The sequence below is a fragment of the Trachemys scripta genome, chromosome 4 (assembly GCF_013100865.1).
Source record: "Trachemys scripta elegans isolate TJP31775 chromosome 4, CAS_Tse_1.0, whole genome shotgun sequence".
NCBI classification, from domain to species: Eukaryota; Metazoa; Chordata; order Testudines; family Emydidae; genus Trachemys; species Trachemys scripta.
The window spans coordinates 109,072,838-109,092,487 of record NC_048301.1 but is presented as its reverse complement, the minus strand read 5'-3'; the positions used below and the strand labels follow the sequence as shown (position 1 = coordinate 109,092,487).

General features: G+C 43.3%; 1 protein-coding gene across 6 annotated transcripts in view; it reads left to right on the top strand.

The window, feature by feature from the left end:
* TSPAN4 (tetraspanin 4) overlaps window positions 1-19,650 on the top strand; it is a 491,871-nt gene that overhangs the window by 419,380 nt on the left and 52,841 nt on the right. The gene's annotated exons all lie outside the window — the stretch shown is intronic.

Sequence of the window (19,650 nt, the reverse complement as noted above, 5' to 3'; positions counted from 1 at the left end):
TCTAGGATTAGGAGTAGAATAGTGAATAACAAGATGGCCGCCATTTATTGGAAGGTCCAAACTTATTTAGAAGACTAAAAATTGTGGATGATTGTGAGAGATTCTCCAAAAAGACCTAAAAGAATTAGTTTATTAGGCAACAGCATGGCAAGTAAAACTCAGAATTGACTTGCAAGATAATTTACATTGGAAGGGACAATTTAAAACTACTCATGCCCGCGGATGGGTTCTGAGTTAGTTGAGACCTCTCAGGAGAAAGGTGTACACGTCACAGAGGACAGTTTAATGAAGGCATCTGCTGAATGTCCAGCAGCACTCCAAAAAGCAAATACAACATTTGGCTGTAGAAGAAGGGGAGTCGTATGGGAATTTTATAATGCCATTATGTAAATTGATGGAATGACTTCACCGTGAATTCAGCATTGAGTTTTGGTCACCTCATTTCAGAGAAAGGTAATGAAAATGATTAGAAGCACTGGGGGAGGGAACTTTCATATGAAGAGGGATTAAAAAGTCTAGCATGATTTAGTTTGGGAAAGGGACAATATTAAGAAGAGAGATGATAGAGGTATCTAAAATAATGAATGGTAAAGTGAAGGCCAACCACATTTTCCTCTAACACAAGCACAGGAGGTGTACTTGAAATGTAAAGAAAGCATGTTCAGAAGAGAAGAAACACTTTTTATGTTGTATATAATCAACCCACAGAATTCCCTGAGGCGAATAGTTTAGTAAAATATGGGTGGGTGGAAGGAAAAGGGATTGTATGTTTACATTAATAAATCATTCAATGCTGTTACACTGGCTGAGTTAATAGTTACGAAGCATAATAATCCTTATTCTTCAGGTCATAAATTGGTTGCTAGCATGAGTCAGGAAGGAATGCCATTCGCCATTTCCCCATGCCCTGTACATTTGCAACATTGTTTGGTTATGCTATTGATGAGGAGGGGAAGGAACTCACTTTCCTTTGAATCGTTTTGTATAGAGCAGTGCTGGAGCCATGACAAGGTTGACCTCAAGAACGAATCTCATTCTAAAATGTATGATCTATTTCAACCACAAGTTATTGGGCTTCCTTCAGGAATCACTGGGTGAGATTTTTATGGCCTGTGCAATGCAGGTGGTCAGACTAAATGATCATAATCCCTTAATCTTTTAAAACTAGAATACTAGACTAGGTGGATCAGTGGTCATTATCTGGGTTGCGTTTCCTGTGTTTCTGCCCTATACCAGGCTTATTAAAAATAAATAAAACATTAGCAGTCTAAAACTAATATTTCCCTACAGCATGGTGAGAGTAATGTCAGCCCTCCTGATCTGAACAATATAAAAATATTGTTATACATACTGGTGTGAGAAATGTGGCTAAATCAGTGAAGTTTGAGCCTAATTTTATACACACACGTGTACCACTTACATACACACAGCCTAATTGGCTGTGTGTATGTAAGTGGTACACGTGTGTGTATAAAATTCTTCCCAATATAAAATGGGGAATGATCATTATATCCTGTAGTTGGCTTAAGAGGAGGCTAAACAGAGAAGGAACAGGATCCCCAACAGCCCTCCTTCACCCCTTGCTTCTTTGGCAGTGTAAAGTTCATGAGGCCAATACTCTACTCCCTTATTACAGACATTAATTAATCCTCATAGCACTCTGTGAAGTAGGGCAGTACTACTATCCCCACTCAGATTGGGAGACTGAAGCAGCGAGGTTAAGGGACTTGCCCAGGGCTACAAAGGAAGACAGTATCAGCACTAGGACTAGAAACCAAGGCTTTGCCTTAACCACAAGACTAAAAGAATATAAAAATCTACAGAAAAGTTAAAAGGCTGAGCTGATTTCAGGTCTGTTTTCAGTGGTTGATTTAATAGTGTACTTCCACAGACCGATGCCTCTTTTTCATTCCTTCTGCTGCAGAATGTGCACAATGATAAACTAGAGAGTCCAGCGCAGGATTAGCGAGGGAGTGACTATGCATCTGGCTACACGTTTACACTAACTTACAGTTGTCTCTTGGGCTGCAAAGTAGACTATTTCTATGTAAATCACCATGACACTCACTTTAACAGCATGTTAACTACTCTATAGCACCAGCATTTTTTTTAAATATTTTTTATTTGTTTGTTTATTTTACAGTCAATCACTTATCAGGTTTTTTTGTTTTGTTTTTTCTGTTTTGGGAAAAGAACTGCTGCTCCTTTTGCTCTGGAAGAGAATGCTGCTATGCAGATGAGCAAAATAACTCCCTGGAAAGCCCATCCACTCAGACTGGGCTATTCTTATTAGTCAGGACAGAGGGGGTGGTACTCAGAAATTTATGTTTGTTTCCATTCTTACTAAAAGATGCTTCTCTGAGTAATGAATTATTGAGCGTTGCTCATGCATTAGAATGGATTGCTTCCCCCCACCCCATGTGTGAAAGCTTGTCTCAATCTCAGGTTGGGTGAGAGAAGCATTCTGCTTTGCTTTATGGTCCTCTCCACGAACTGCTCTTGAGGTGACACTCTAAAGTGAGAAGTTTTAGAGTGGTAGCCGTGTTAGTCTGTATCAGCAAAAAGAACGAGGAGTCCTTGTGGCACCTTAGAGACTCACAAATTTATCTGGGCGTAAGCTTTCGTGGGCTAAAACCCAAATTTGTGAGTCTCTAAGGTGCCACAAGTACTCCTCGTTCTAAAGTGAGAGACGCTCAGAGAACAACCCATCAATACTTAGCATTGGAATGAAAGGGGAATGAGAGTAGCGTCTCACAGCTGCACTGCGGATCTCTCTTTTGTAGTCTGAGCTCACTTTCTGCACGCCATTCCTCTTGATGTCCTTGCCACTCACCCTCCATAACTTACCCCTTGAGTGCTGCAGACCTAGTGGAATGTTGCGTATAGGTGCCAGCTGGGGGGATGGGACTGGCTGTAGTGTGGGGAAAGAGAGGTGAAACTCTTCCCTCTGATTCTGGGTCCTTCAAAAGCAGTAAAGAGGTTGATCCAGGGGCCCTGCACAGTAGTAACAGAGGTGTGTTTTGGGGTGGCATGACAGAGAGTGCGCCTTATGTTTGGGTATATAAATCCCTGAGCTGGCAATGACATCTGTGCATGCACAAACACATGCACATACACATCGTGCAGTTTAGTTTTGCCCTGGGGCAAGAATAATCTGTCTAAATGGAGCAGGTTGTGTGTGCAGCTGCTGCTATCAAGAGAATTCCTATTCCCATTTTTGCCACTTCTGTAGCACGAATGCTCAATTCAGCCCTGGGGAAGCAGCCCAAACACCACTAACATCAGAGGAGGTATGTCCACTGACATATGGGTTGAATTTGGCCCTTACTATTTGTTCATTGTGCTTCCATCGGCACAGACTAGCACTTGACCCAGGATACATATTCAGGCCATTTTTTTATGAGTTAGCTTTTATGATGTGTGGCTGCTTAGGTATTCTAAGAGGCAATAATGAAGAGGTTAAGCTCAATTTTACACTGACAAAAGCAAAGCATTGGGGCTCAATCCTACAAAGTATTGAGCTGCTTCTGGTTGCTGAACCCCATGAACTTCCAGTTGAGCTCAGCACTTCACAGGTTTGGGCCCTTTAAGAATATAAGCGATGCAAATAAGGTGCATGGTGATGTACCAGTAATAACTTTTCAGTCCCTCTGTTTTTAACATCTGTCTTTATTTTTATTATGACTGTTTTCCCAAAGGCACAGAAAAAAGTCTAGATTTACTGTCTTCTGTAACTATGAAGATCATTTTTCAGTATGTTTGTTAATTCACATGTCCCCCTTTTCTGATTTATAGGTAGTAGTATGTACTCCTGCTATTTAGCACCCATAAATGGAAAAGCATAAATAAACATTAACTTAGTTATTTTTAAATGACAGACTAAAATAATACCAGGCAGTTTAAGGAATAGAAACAGTGAAGGCTCTTTGAAGAGGGGTGGGGTTGATTATGGGAGCAGTTAGTGCCATTGGAAATTGAGGGTTAGGACTGGGATTTTCAGTGGGAATTGGACACTTGGCTCCCTTAAAACCCATTGAAAATTGCCACCTAGAATCCTGACACCATTAGCTGTGTTGAACATTACCAGCACAGGTAAGCATGTGCATATGTGTTACCTAATCTCTGCTACACACCTGTGGAGTAGATTAATGTGAGCAGATGCCTTTACCAACCTGCTCTCAAATATACTATGTAGAGGCCACAGTCACCTCCTCCTTGGAGTTTGGCTTTATTAGCAAAGGGCCAGATTGTGAACCTCTTATTTACACTGATGAATTCCTGGGAGTTACTCCCAGGAATAGTCTCTGTGTACCTAGCTGCTCACCAGTATGAGGAAGGGGTTCACAGTCTGATGAAAGAAATTAACATATAGCACCAAACTTTCTTCCACTTGGCCCACTGTTGAGCTTTTGGATCTGATCAGTTTATGGGGAGAGGAGGCTGTGCAGTCTCAGCTGCGCTTGAGCTGTAGGAATTGGGATACCTGTGGGCACATTTTTTGAGGCTTGTGCGAAAAGGGCTATGATTGGGACATGCTGCAGTGCAGAGTGAAGATAAAGGAGCTGAGGCAGGCGTACCATAAGGCGAGGGAGGCAAACCGTCGCTCTGGTGCTTCACCTAAGGCCTGCCAATTCTATAAGGAGCTGGGCGCTATCCTTGGTGGCGACTCCACCACCAAGAGCCCCATGGATACTTTGGCAGGCCTGGAGGCGGTGGAAAAAGGACCTAACCCAGAGGATGAAGTTATTGATGAAAAGGTGGAGTTAGATGACGATGTGGAGCTTCCAGCAGGGTCACCCAGTGGGGCAGGCAGCCAGGAACTGTTCTCCATTCCAGAGGTATCTAGCCAGTCTCAGCAGTTGCTTTCTGGTGAGCAAGAAGCAGAAGAGGAGAAGCCTATTAAATGGCTGTGGTTTGTGTAGTGTGGAGGTGAGTTCAAGGTCTAGAAATGTGGGAGGCTGGCTGTGATTCTGTGAGCTGGACATTTCCCCGTGTAGCTAATCAGTATGGCAGAACAGGATGTTGATGCATGCCAAGATCTCACGGGAATCCTCCAGAGAGATCTCCAGGAAACTTTCCTGGAGGTACTCAGCAATCCTCTGCCCCAGGTTCCTTGGCAGAGCTGCTTTGTTCCTTTCCCCTTGTAGGAAACTTTCCCATGCCATTCGGCAATCACCTGTGCAGGGACCAAAGCAGCACATAGGCAAGCAGCATAGGGAGCAGGGCAGAAGCCACAAGCATGGGGTAAATGTGCCCTCGCTTCCTTGCTTACCCTTAGCAGTGAGATGTCTGCTAGAATGACCCCTGCCTGTGAAAAGTGTGGAAGAATTTTAGAATTTTTTTCCTAGTATGCTGTGCCACGACCCTTGCAAAGAGTGTGTGCTCTTTTCCTCATGAGGCGCGCCCCACAGTTAGGAAAACCCATTTCTCTAAAACCGTCCACTATTTCACGCACATTTCCCACAGTCACGGTCCTTTGTAGCAGGATGCGATTTACTGCCCTGCATACTTGCATTAATGCAGCCCCAACAGTCAACTTCCCTACTCCAAATTGATTCGCAACCAACTGGTAGCAGGCTGGATTCGCCAGCTTCCACACAGCGATTGCCACATGCTTCTCCACCGATAGGGCAGCTCTCATTCTGGTGTCCTTGCACTGCAGTGTTGGGGTGAGCTCCACACACAGTTCCAGGAAGATGGCTTTCCGCATCCAAAAGTTCTGTAGTCACTGCTCTTCATCCCAGACCTGCATGACGATATGATCCCACCATTCAGTGCTTGTTTCCCAAGCCCAAAAGTGATGTCCTACCCTATGCAGCTGTTCTGTGAATGCCAAAAGCAATCTAAAGTTGCTCCTATCCATATAACGCATCATGTCGGGCGCCTGGGAGTCTTCTTCGGGTAGGAACTTCAAGATTAACTGCACTGCTATCCACAATGTCTTCATGACAGTTAACAGAGCATAGGAGAGCACTGCAGGATCCATCCCTTCTCACAAAGATACTAGGGTGCACCACAAAGAAGGGCCATTGCAAAAATTCTGGGAAAGAAACCCATTGAGACTCAAAGAGCTCCGATTGTTTAGCCTAACCAAAAGAAGGCTGAGGGGAGATATGATTGCTCTCTATAAATATATCAGAGGGATAAATACCAGGGAGGGAGAGGAGTTATTTAAGCTCAGTACCAATGTGGACACAATAACAAATGGATATAAACTTGCCATCAGGAAGTTTAGACTTGAAATTAGATAGAGGTTTCTAACCATCAGAGGAGTGAAGTTCTGGAATAGCCTTCCAAGGGGAGCAGTGGAGGCAAAAGACATATCTGGCTTCAAGACTAAGCTTGATAAGTTTATGGAAGGGATGGTATAATGGGATAGCCTAATTTTGGCAATTAATTGATCTTTGACTATTAGCAGTAAATATGCCCAATGGCCTGTGATGGGACACTAGATAGGGTGGGATCTGAGTTATTACAGAGAATTCTTTCCTGGGAGTCTGGCTGGTGAGTCTTGCCCACATGCTCAGGGTTTAGCTGATTGCCATATTTGGGGTCAGGAAGGAGTTTTCCTCCAGGGATGATTGGCAGAGGCCCTGGGGGGTTTTCGCCTTCTTGTGCATGGTGGGGCACGGGTCACTTGCTGGAGGATTCTCTGCACCTTGAAGTCTTTAAACCACAAGTTGAGGACTTCAATAGCTCAGACATAGGTCAGGGTTTGTTACAGGAGTGTGTGGGTGAGATTACGTGGCCTGTGTTGTGCAGGAGATCAGACTAGAAGATCATAGACTCATAGACTTTAAAGTCAGAAGAGACCATTATGATCAAATAGTCTGACCTCCTGCACAACACAGTTCCCTTCTGACCTATGAGTCTGAGTGCTGGGACAGAAAACAATACATCACGGGACATTGAGCTCGGTCCCAGAATGTGCTGCGATCCTCTCTGCCTTTCCACAAGGCTTAGCGACAAAGTGTCGAGCTGGATAGGTACCCACAGTGCATTGCTCACACTGTCAATGATGGTGCTTCCACTGTGGACGTGCTCTGCCGACAGAGGGAGTGAGTGTGAACATGTGATTCTGATTTTTATGATGTCAAATTTTGGCTATCAACATCACTTTTGTCAACAGAACTTGGTAATGTAGACATGGCCTTGGAAAACACTTGGGAACTCTGAGAATAGAAACTCAAAACTCCATCCCGTTGGGGTGGACAGGATTTGTCTCACTGTGGAGCAGACACAGCACATGGACCTCAACCCTCCCCCACCAGAGTCATTGGAAAATCCTGAAAAACTGAGTGGCTAGGTGTACACTCTGCAGTATTCCTTTGGCTTCGCACCTTTACCCTGCCTTTACCCACCTGCACCTGGCCTTCTACGCCCTTCTCAGGTTTTCTTCACATTGGCATTTTTCTTAAAAGCTCTTACTATTGCAACTCCACCATTGATACTGCTAGTGCAGACTGGTTGCTAGTGCCTGCTGGCATTTTTACCACCATACCATTTGAACATATTTAGATGATATGGTGGTAAAGACACTGAAGTGCTGTCTGCAATAATCCTCCCACTGTTGCTACAGCTGGGGTGACTACACTCATTATAATGCAATGCTGGGAGAATTTCAGAAAAATGCTAGTGTGGTTAATACCCGAGGTAGTTTGACAGTGTGCAGCAGGAGCCCTTGGGAATGAAAGCTAACATGGTCATCATAAATTCCTTCAGGTATTTCTGCCTGGTTTTGCTGTGGTAACATGCCATGTTTAAAACTATTTCAGGTAATACTGGTTTTAACACCTGTGTGAATGGTTCTTGAGCAGACAGCATATTTCTTAACATGGCACTTCCCAGTTAAAACTGCTTTGTTTTACATTTAAAGGAGTGGATTGAACATGTAGCCCTCATCTTGCTGTTAGCACTTACTCCCTCATTTCAGAGCACTACTGATAGCCATAAAGGTCTGGAAAGTGTCCGTTATAACCAGTTAGTAACTTACATTAGTAAGTAGGTTCGTTTGCAAGAATTCTGTATTCTGTCCTCTGTAGAAATTTCTCTGTGCTAATTGCCTGTTATAAGGGTGATGTATTAGACCTTGGTCAAGCACTTTACATACTTCAATGACACGGAATAGTGTTAAAAGGATGAGATAGTTAAAATGGAAATGACAGGTAGGGGTGTGTGTGTGGTTTATTTTTCATGGTAACACCATTTATCTTAATCAAGCTATTTGTATTGCAAAGGTGATACCATATTTTAGGAGTTGAAGCAGCATTGTCACAAGCAGCTAATTGTACCCAATTCATTTTGGCTCCAGTGCAGCAAAATATTTAAGCACATGCTTAAAACCATGTTCCTAACTTTAAGCATGTGCCTAAGTCTCATTAAAGTTAATTCATGGATTTAATTGCCTTGCTGGGTTGGGACCTCATTGAGGAAATTCTACTCATGGTGAATTCTTTTGGACACTCTAATGGATGTATTGTATAATATTTAATTCCATAGGGAATCTGGTGGCATTCAATTAATTTTGATTAATTATAAAGCTCTATTGGTTGTATTTTCCCTTTCATCCTCTATAACAGCTCCCTGCCTGGAGTCTTGAAGCCCTGTATTAACCTTTTATTTGAGGCAGAGGAAATCCTTGCCTGTGTGTTTGAAATAACAAACACAAAAAAGAAAATCCTTTACTTCTTCTAATTCATTTGTTAAAGCAGGAACTGAAAGAAAGTGCAGCTGCAAAATGCTGTTAGCATTGGTCATTGGGGGATACCGAAGTACTGATGACAAGAGTTAAGTGCACACTCTGAATTAGGTATTCCTCAAAAGCAAAGTAAAATAATAACTGAATATAAAATGCATTAGGGTTCCCCTATGGGAATGCCTGAACTGTGGTGCTCAGAGCTTAATGGAATCTTAGAATAAAGCGTTAGCAAAAATAATAAAATAAAATCCAGCTCTCCTCAATAAAAGGGAAGCATGACTCCGCACCAAATGCTAGTACCCACCTGCGTGAGGGTTAGCTACTTCAGTGGTCTGTTACCTTAACAGACCCATTGTACATTCACAAGTGAAGGTGAGCGTGGTGTGTCTTGTCACTGTCACCACTGGATATTTATCCATATTGCAAAACCATCACACAATTTGGCATAGAGCCAGGAGAAGCTCTATGGTTTTTGCCTCCCCAAGCACGGCTGTCAGGCGGCTTTCGGCGTCGCGCCTCCGGGCAGTCCGCTGGCCACGCGGATTCGGTGGCATGCCTGCGGTAGGTCCGCCGGTGCCGCGCCTTCAGCATCCCCGCTGCCGAATTACCGCCAAAGCTGTGGGACTGGCGGACCTCCCGCAGGCATGCCACTGAAGGCAGCCTGACGGCTGCCCTCACAGCATCCGGCAGGCTGCCCCCTGCGGCTTGCCTCCCCAGGCACGTGCTTGCTGCGCTGGTGCCTGGAGCCCCCCCTGCATAGAGCTTGCACTCAGGAGTGGCCCAGGGCTGGACTACTAAGCTGGGAGGCTGGAAATTCATTTACAGAACTGTATGGGGAAATCCTTCATGGTTGCTATCTGCACTATGCCTGGCTCAAATCGGTATGACCCAGTCCCTTACTTTCGGGAATATGAAATTTTACTTCTGACTTTTCTTTTAAATGATTTGGTACCATTCAGGTATCATACAGCAGAGGGTAAATCACCTCTGCAGCCTTCTTGCTAGCTGAGTGCCCATGTAACGCACAATCGAGGGAGTGGAGCACATCTTCCTATTTTTTGTCATGGGAAGCTTTTCCATAATTAGATCAGCTGTTTCCCAGGCTTGTAGCCTGAACTGGAGCTTTTGCAATAGATGCTTTTTCAAAGACAGGTGACCTCTGCTGTTTCATGCCCTAGCTCTTCAGTTGGCTTCTCTCAAGGATGCTGCTGCAATATGAAAATATTAATAATTAATATTTTGTACAGCTTTCATCCAAGGATCTCAAATTACATTTCAAAGGGTGGAAAAGTAGATCTGCTCCTATTTTACAGATGGAGAAAATGAGGCAGAGAGATATAAAGGGCTTGATCCTGTGAGGTGCACAGTGGCGCCTGAGAAGTACTGACTCCCAGTAAAGTCAATGGGAATTGAGAGCTCCCAGCACCTCTCAGGAGGCACTCAGCATCTCCTAGGGTCAAGCTCTAAGTGACTCATCCATGGTCATTCAGGAAGCCAGTTCAAGTCTCTGGGTAGAGGGCAATGGGCTGGCTCGTCACCTGGTTGAAGTCAGAAGCACACCACCAGCTTATGCAGTTGAGCTATGCTGATTTTAGGTGCTGATTTAGCCCCATAGCTCCTTTTGCCCAGACTCTGCTCTGACGATTAGTATATGCTGCTGCCGCCCCTGCCCCCAGGATTCTGTCTCAAAAAGAGAAGAGCAGCCGAAAGGATAAGAGAGATTTCGAGGGCTGATATAATCAATAAATAACGAAGGCAGAACAAGCCATGTAAAATCAAACTGCGGCAAATGTAAAGGAATGACTGGGGTGGTATATTGAAACAGACAGCACCTTTTTTTTATTCTTTCTAAGAACATTTTTGTAGTGTCAATATGTATTTTAGACAACTTAAGTTGACAGTAAACTAAATGTTTAGCATTTTTTACATATACAAAAGAGGAATGAAAATGACTTGTCACGTTATCTGACTATAGGCTGGCCAATGGGCTACACCCTTCATCTTAAATTTGCCAGCTGCCATTGAAAATAATGTTGGGAATAGACCACTTTATTAGATAAAATTTGCAGATGAAGTTCTTCATCTTCTCCCTTTTATTTAACTCAGCAGTGATGTAGCTGAAATTGTTGGTCATGCATCTCTCTTTATTAACTGGTTTGGAACCTGACAGGCAGAAGTGTCAGACCATCCTCCTAATAGGTAATAGCTGATTTGTTTGAGCTCTAGGATTAGAATCCAGACAACCTAGAGCATGGTGAGGGACTTCTGTCATTGAAACCCCATTTTGCACATAAAAGGACATATTGTGTTATAATAATAATTAATGGAGATATCCCATCTCCTAGAACTGGAAGGGACCTTGAAAGGTCATTGAGTCCAGCCCCCTGCCTTCACTAGCAGGACCAAGTACTGGTTTTGCCCCAGATCCCCACGTGGTCCCCTCAAGGACTGAACTCACAACCCTGGGTTTAGCAGGCCAATGCTCAAACCACTGAGCTATCCCTCCCTCCCCGGTGTTTCTCTTACAAACACCAGATAATGCATATAACCACACTGTGAGATCTGCTTTTCCTTCCTATGTAGGTGCCTTGAGTCCTTGCCATTGGTGTCAAAGATATCATGGAGGACATCCTACAGTGCTATAGATACCAGCCCTGTAAAATGCTTGGAAGCAGTGATGGAGCTAATAGGTGGGTAGGGGTGGTGACCCCGGTCCGCTTCCAGCATCCTTTAGATGTATGTGTAGTGCCTTTTCAAGCCAGGTGTAATTAAAGCTATAATTGAAGGTAGTGCCACCGATGACCCATCGCTCTCCCTGGCTCCACCAATTTCAAAACCTGGCTTCACTATTGCTGGGAAGCAAACTAGCTGGAGAGCAGAGGTAGCTGGACCAAGTATATGTGTAGGGATTGGAGCCACTAAGATACATTAGGCAAATTTTGAGGGTATATAATATGGGCAAGTTACTTTAATTCAGTTGAGATCCTGGACCCAGTGAGTCGTATTGAAAATAAGCATCATAGCCCAGCAATACTTGCTGATCAGTGATCTCCAGTGGTGAAGACCGAGCATGTGATTACATACTGTTCACCTAAAGCAAAGAACAATTGAAAAGTTTTTCTCCAGAGATCAATGAAAGTTCAAGTCATGAAACACAGAAAAGAAAAGCTCTTATGACTGGAAAACATGTTATTTAGATCCTTCACTTAACCCATTAGTCTTTCCTTCAAAGATTTGGCACCAAAAGAGTTACAACAACACTTGAATTAACCAAAAGTGCTTACAGAATATTGAAAAGCTAGGAGAAAAAGCAACATTATTCTTTATGCAACACCAAAAAAAAAAATTCCTGCTGTTTCCTTTCACCTTCTTCTTGATAAATTAGAATTGGCAGAAGATCAGCTCAGTCTATTCCAACAAAGCAAAGCAATGAGCTTTTCAAGGTCAGACAGCTTGAGGAAAGAAGGAAATTGATTTTCTCTTTGGAAGGGGGCACTCAGGAAAGCAGGAGGAAAATGTGTCACAAACCTCCAAATCTGTTGAAAAGATCACCTGGTATTTAAGTAAATGTCAGTGGGCTGCTCCTGCTGCTAACACCAACAATACTGGCCATTCAGCAGTCATGTGCTAATTCACATGGCAGGCTGCGCTCAATGGAAAGCTGGCTCATTGTCTCTGGAGGTTAGAGCTGTGTTTGACACTGATTTATATACAAGCAGCAGAGGCAACCTTTTCATAATGACTGTTGTTATCACAGATGAGCACTGAGCAGCGAGCGAGGATTGCTTTTCTGATAGCCGATCATAAGTCTCCCCTCTCCCCCGCCTCCAAGTGTCAGTTTATATGTAAGAGACAATCCCGTAAATAGGGCCAGGACAGCGGAGTGGCTCTGTGCCTCAGGATATTACACCAGTTCTATGGTGTCCATTTTAGAACATCCTCCGGCAACAGTTACCAGGGAACATGAATGTGGGTGCGCGGGGCTGCACCACATGTGAATTAAATCCTGGCCCATTGAAGTCAATGAGTGTTTTTCCATTGACTTCCAAGGAGCAAAGATTTTTCCACTTGTGATTGACTTATTAGTGTCTCTCTCCCACTCCCAAACCCTCTTCCACCTTCTCTATGAACTAGCACACAGGACTGTGTATTACAACGTTAGAGGATCCAAGTTTATGGTACTGCTGCAAGCATTGTGTGCAGCAAAGACCGAGTCACCTGTTCCTCTGTTTCCTTTGTCACCAGGAGGTAGAAATGCTATATTTCAATCCGTTTCAGTGGCTCTGCAGTGTGGAAAGATGATTTGAGTAGGAAAGTACCATTCTAGCTTTCCTGTGAGTTAGTTACTCAGGCCTCTCTTTTTCCTTCTTTAGGTAAATGCTGTTGTCTTTAAATAGGCTGTTTAAAGTTAGAAGTCAAATCCAGTATTTCACAGCCAGCTAAGTGAAATGCTCTTGTTATGAGACTCTAGTTTTGTTGTGTATGGTTCCTTCGGTGAGGAGAGAAGGGTTTTATCACCATTGCAAGTATTCAGTGCTTGTGGGAGCAGCACTGTGACCAATTCAGGTCAGCAATGACTTTGCAAAGGAGCCCAAATTACTATATTTTGTCTGGTTGTGTCTGATCTTAATCTAGCACCATGCTCTTCTTGTTGGAAGCTGCAATCTGCTGAAAAGTTGTTTGAACTCTGGCTGCTACAGGAAAAAAAAAACACAGTGTAAGTTTCGATTCATACCTTTTATTTAGGGACTATAGAGGCAAAAAAAAAAAATTCCAATGGCAGAATGTTCCTATTGTATGTCATGGGTTTGCAGTGATTATAGGCTTTTCTCTGGACTCTGTGTGGATTGTTTTTCCCAACTGTACTCTCGCGGCTCCTTTTACTACCCTACTTTATGCATTACAAGGGAAGGTTCATGCCTTCAGCTCTCCAAAGGGCCAAAGATCTGCTCCTGGTATTGGAGGGTTTTATCTGTTCCCTCTGCGCACACACATTGTTTTTTGAATTTTCATTTACAATGTGGATACATTGGTTTGGCCTTATACTGCCAGAAATTAGATGTATTTAGCGACTGCTAGGTATTGGGAAATGGGGAACATGGCTTACTTGCTCCCACTCTTTGGGTCTGTGGCCATATAGATCCATGCTCTGGATTCAGATTCTGTGTTCTGCTCTGGCCCCTGTGCAATGCTGCAGCACTGTAAGGTGAACACATAGCCTGGGGAACCAGCTCCTGAGGTGTACCCCCACGGTAAGGGGTTTCCCTGTGTAGTATAGAGCTGCCAGAATGACTGTGTGGCTCCTGAGGCTGATCTAACCTGCACCAGAGGCCATACCCACTCTCCATTTGCTTCAGAGCTGTAAAGGCGGTTTAAAGAACCTTTCATTCCTCTGAACAAGACTCAGGCTTTGCTAAAACAACTAAAGTCCCTGAAGCAGTGATCAGCTAGCAAAGCGGAAAGCAGAAATCTTAAACTGTTTGAATCTAGCTATACAGTGGGCAGGCGAGAATTAGAAATTTATAAAGGCTAGTCTGTACTGAGGCCAATTAACTGGTGCCATTTTAAATGCATAAGTGCTAACTACAAAAAAGATGTAAAAAGTGAAGAGCGGAATCAAGTCTCGATGGGAGTAGGGAGATTTTGGAGGGCTGAACAATTATCTATCCATACCCAAGATTTTTTTTCAAGTGCTTTGTAATTTTGGTTGCTACACTTTTTAGGTGTCCAACTTGACACACATTAGAGAGGCCTGATTTTTTAAGAGGATAGGTGCTTACTACTTTCTGAAAATTAGGCCTCCTGTAGTTGGGCATCCCAAATCACCCATTGCTTTTGAAAATCTTGGTTGAGGTTCTTATATGATACCCATCACTCTTGCATCTGAGCACCATCTTTCTTCCATTCCATCTGGCAGGACTAAACTGCTTGAGGAAAGATTTCTTGGAGTCAGGATGAATCTCAAGGAGGCTCCCTTTCTAAACAAAAACATCTTAATGGATCCCCTTTTGCGGGTCAGTGATCAATAGCCACAGTAGTAAGCCTTTCTGCACTCCCCATAGAGAGAGAGAGAGAGTGTGTGTGTGTAGGGGAAGTTCCGAAGAAAAATGCAGTCATGGTGGTTAATATATTGGTTTTGGATCACTTTACTTGTGAGTTTCTTGAATTCTCATAAACTAATGGTGCACTCAGTGCTTGAGGAGTTACTTGTCCTCCATTCCAAGCAGAATAAAAGAATAAAGTAAAGGACTTCATTTTACAAGATAGATTTATAAAAGTAGGTAGCAAGCGGGGAACCAGAGGTGAATTATACTCAGAATGTTGAAAATTGATTGTCTCCCCGCCCACCAGAAAATCCAAGTACTAGAGCAGAAGATTCCTGTCCAGTTTATGCCCTTTCCCAAAATAATGGATGTACATAGGTTGTATATTGGCAAATTGGAAAGGTGGAGAGATTAACTGCACTGATTCCACTGACTGTCCTGGCTCATGGGCCAAGGAGCATGGAAGGGTAGATTTAGAGTTGTCCCTACTTCCAGTGGACCTACTTTCTAGGCGGGGAGTGGGGTTCCCTTTTTATACACACACACACACACACACACACACACACACACTCTCTCACTCTCTCTCTCTCTCTCTCGGATAGAGATTCATATGGTGTGAGGCTGTCATCTCACAAGTGGTATGGGTGAGATGACTATCAAGTGAAGTAGAGTGGTTACAGCACCACTACTGCACATGAGAATTACTTTCCTTAGCCTATAAAAGAGCCCAGAAGGTTGTGGAGGGAGAGAGGAAACAAAACAAATCGCTCTGAAGCCTATCTGGATTCCCTCAAAGTTCTGAACAGGGGAGGAGATGTATTAAAAGGAGGGGTTTGGAGTTTTAATGCACGATGGATGTATGATGAGGAACCCAGGATTGATCTTTTTAAATTTTGTATGTGTAAAAGCTATTTAATGTAAGAAATATTTAGAGTATTTAAATGTGGAACTTCAGTGGGTTTACAGTAATAGACCAATGGCTAGACTGAGTCTAGCCCTGGGCAGGTATGGCCAATCAGTCATAATGCCTTCTCTGTTCCCCTGTTATTCTGCAAAGGCAAGTGACTGCCACCCATTAAAGAATGCAGCTCACTTCCCCCTCATATGTGGCCAGCTGCTCTAGCCAGTGGATAGTGGAGTGGGGCTCAAGGATAGGTTCCACCCGCTTGCTTGCAGTGGGGAGTTCCCAGAGAGCAGGGGTTGCCTCCCCACATCATACCTGAACCCTGCATCTGGGTAGGCTGAGGAAACGGGGTGGAGCTTAGTGGAGTCAGACTAGGGTAAGAGCTATCCTATGCTGGGAATGAAGATTCCAGTTTTCTTATTTTTTCATGATTAAAAAAAATAGTGAAAGCTAGAAATGATTGTTCAGAATGCTAAATGCAGCAGTTGTTACATTAATGTCCCTACATCGGTAGGAACGCGGACCGACAGCACAAGTAATTTTGTGCGATTAAAAACCAGCTCCCAGTGAGAGGAGTGATTCTTTACTTATTCCCCATTAGGCCTGAGTGGATATGCTCATGAATCCCGTAACCTTGGCAGCAAGAGATCCTCTACGCCGCAGGAAAATGAATTACATGAGCATTGAAATTCATGCATGGTGAATATTGCAATTAATTTTGTTAAAGTCTCTCTTTATGTATTTAGTTTGGGACAAGGAGGGAGGGGGAAGATTATCACCAGTTTTGAGTCTGAAGCCACAAATCTTGCACAGCCTTTGCTTTGAGATAAAAATGAACCTATAACGGAATCCCAAAAGCCTTTGTTTATTTTGTATATTACAATAAGGAGAATTGTTGAAGGCAGCAATATAAAGTAGTGTTAATATCACAATCCCCATGCTAAAATGATTTAACATGGAGAAAAGCATTAATAGCATTGTACAATGCTGAAAACTCTATAACAGTATTTATTAGAAGAATTGATGATTGTGAGTGGAAGCCCCCACTACTGTTATAAAGTTGGGCACAGGGCCGGCTCCAGGCACCAGCATTCCAAGCAGGTGCTTGGGGCGGCAGTCCGCGTGTTTTTGCGCTCCAAGCAGCACGCCGAATTGCCGCCATGGACGGCGGGGGCAGTCTGTGTGCCGTTAGGGTGGCACGCGCGTTTCCGCGATGGCGGCAATTCGGCGGCAGCTTCTATGTTCAGCTGCCTGCGGCGGCAATTCAGCGGCTTCTGTCTTCCGGCTGAACATAGAAGCTGCTGCCAAATTGCGGCCACCGCGGAAACGCACATGCTGCCCTAACGGCACACAGACTTCCCTCGCCGTCCGCGGCGGCAGTTCAGTGCACTGCTTGGGGTGGCAAAAACAGTAGAGCCGGCCCTGCTTGGGCAAGGACTTTAGTTGTCCTAACACTACTTTAAAATAAAGGCAGACCCTGAATCCTTTCCATACATCAGTTTTGCCCTTTTATTTGCATGTACTAACTCGGTAACCATATTTGCAGATGAAAAATTAGATGCACCGCCATGTGTATTTGTGTGTGCAAATGCTCTCATTTATGGGCACAACAGGTGTGTGCGAATTTTTAATCAGCAGAACCATTAAGCTCCCAGCTGTAAATTTAGCCCCAAGCATTCTAAACGTATTTTCTTTGCCTTTAATTTAGATCTAATAAAGAAGATGTACGTTTATTTAAGATGCTTTGCATGGCAGCTTATTTAATATTCTTATTACAAAAACTATAAACCTACTCAAAGTGAACAGAGCAATTATTTTAAAACAGACCCAACCTTTTCCATAAGTAGTTTAGGACCTAATCCTTCAGTGAATTCTGCTCAGGTGGACTCAAACACAGCCCCATTGAAGTCAGTGGGGTTCTCTGTGGCTGCAGGGATTCACCCATGCAGACCACGTTCATTTTGTTTTCTAGTCCTTCTCTTCCTTTCTTTTTCAATTTGCTCTGAGTGTTCAGAGTTTTCACTCTTCTGGTTCCTCATGTGATACCAGCATGGGGGGAAGCTGTGGTGCCTTTTCAACTTTCCAGTTCCCTAACCCTTCTTGTGGTCAATTGAAATGAATTTTGCTGCTTTCAGATGTGCAGAGATTTGTTTTGTCAACACACTCAGTGGTGTTAACCTGGTCTCCATTACCATCCCCTGCTACACAGAAAAGAGGAGAAGCAGACATCTGTCTGACTAACATAGAAATTTCCTGGTCAACCATTTCTTTCTTTGACAACATTGTTCTTACAACTACCTTACCTAGTGTTGCCTTCAGAGTTACTGGTTATCTGTAAAGTATGTTAGTTATCATACCTCATCAAAATATATGACCAGCACAGACAACAATTGCTGGAGAAAGTGAATAGCTATATTTTAAATAAAAAGTAGAAGAGTAGAGTGGCAGGCTGGCTGGCTGGCTAGCTGAATTTTTTTTTTTAAATCCTGTTTACCTAGCTACCTATGGATAAGAGTAGCACAAGGAAGGTTATAGAAATATTTGAAAGGCATTGGTAGATGCATACAGGCTGTGAATGCATGCAATGGAGTCTCTCAGAAGGCACCTACATTACATCATTTGAAGGTTGTATGCCTGGGAGAGTTTCAGCTAGCAATACAATAGTTTAAAATGTATTCAAGCCCCTCTTTTGCCCCATGTTCCCTGCCACATCCGCAGATCCCCAGTTGAGTAGAGTTCATTCTTCAGCATTCTGAGGAGATGGGTTGACGTGATCTGTTAATGTCACTATCCTATTTCACTTGCTTCTGGAATTTTATTTACTCCCTCCTCTAGGAGAGGAAGAAATTTCACCTTACTCCCTCAAAAAATGGGTCTGATTCAGCATCTCAATCAGAAAACATTATTTTTTGAGTTCTGCTTGTTCCTCTGTGCCTGGGTTTTAGAAGGCAGTTCAGTAGCAGCTTACAAGCTCGCCTTAGTATGCCAGTCAAAAGAGCTAGGACTTCCTCTGCCTGATTCTCCCTGCAAAGATCTTGTGTGGAAGGTGGGAAAGTTTTCCCCACCCTCGTCCCTTCTTATCTTGTTTTCATCATGAGTCACACTCCATTAGCGCCCTAATGTTTCTATCAATACATGATGGATTTGCCAATGGTGATTTAAGTTTAAAATTACTTGCGAAAACTTAATGAAGCCTGCAAATCGTGAATTAGATTTCAAAGAAATTGCCTCTGACAGTTAAAAACTACAGGGCCAAAGTAATTTCAAAGGTGGCACTTTCCTCATCCATAAATTATGTATTGGGTCAAAATTGATTCTTTAGGAATTACTGTTATTTTTGAAAAGGAATTACAGTTTGCCTCTTCCTGCAATAACTCTCTCCCCTTTGCTGTGTGTGCTGGGATGGGTAACCTATTCTTCCAGGAAGGTCCAGCTTGGATGCAGTAACTGATTTTGAGTGGCAGCCTCAAATTTTAACCGAGGTTTCCAGTTGGTTTGACTTAGGCAAAAGAAGTTTAACAGCTTGCCTAGGCCAGTGACTTAGCCAGGACACTGTAGGATTCTAATCCTGGTTCCCAGTCTTGTGCTCCAGGCTCTAGAATGCTTAATATTGCCAACATTGCTCACCAACAGAAGTTGCTCCAATAAAAGATATGACCTCACCCAGCTTGTCTCTCTAATATCCTGGGACCAACATGGCTACAACAACAATACGTACAACATTGTCTCACATTCAAGAATTATGGAATAAGTCAATTGTATCTCCTCAAAAGAGGTTTAAGGGTTCTTACTAGGTTTAAATGGTCACTTTCATCAGTGTGCATGGATGGGGGAGAGAGGGAGTCTCTAGATCAGGGGTCGGCAACCTTTCAGAAGTGCTGTGCCGTGTCTTCATTTATTCGCTCTAATTTAAGGTTTCGCGTGCCAGTAATACATTTTAACGTTTTTAGAAGGTCTCTTTCTATAAGTCTATAATATATAACTAAACTATTGTTGTATGTAAA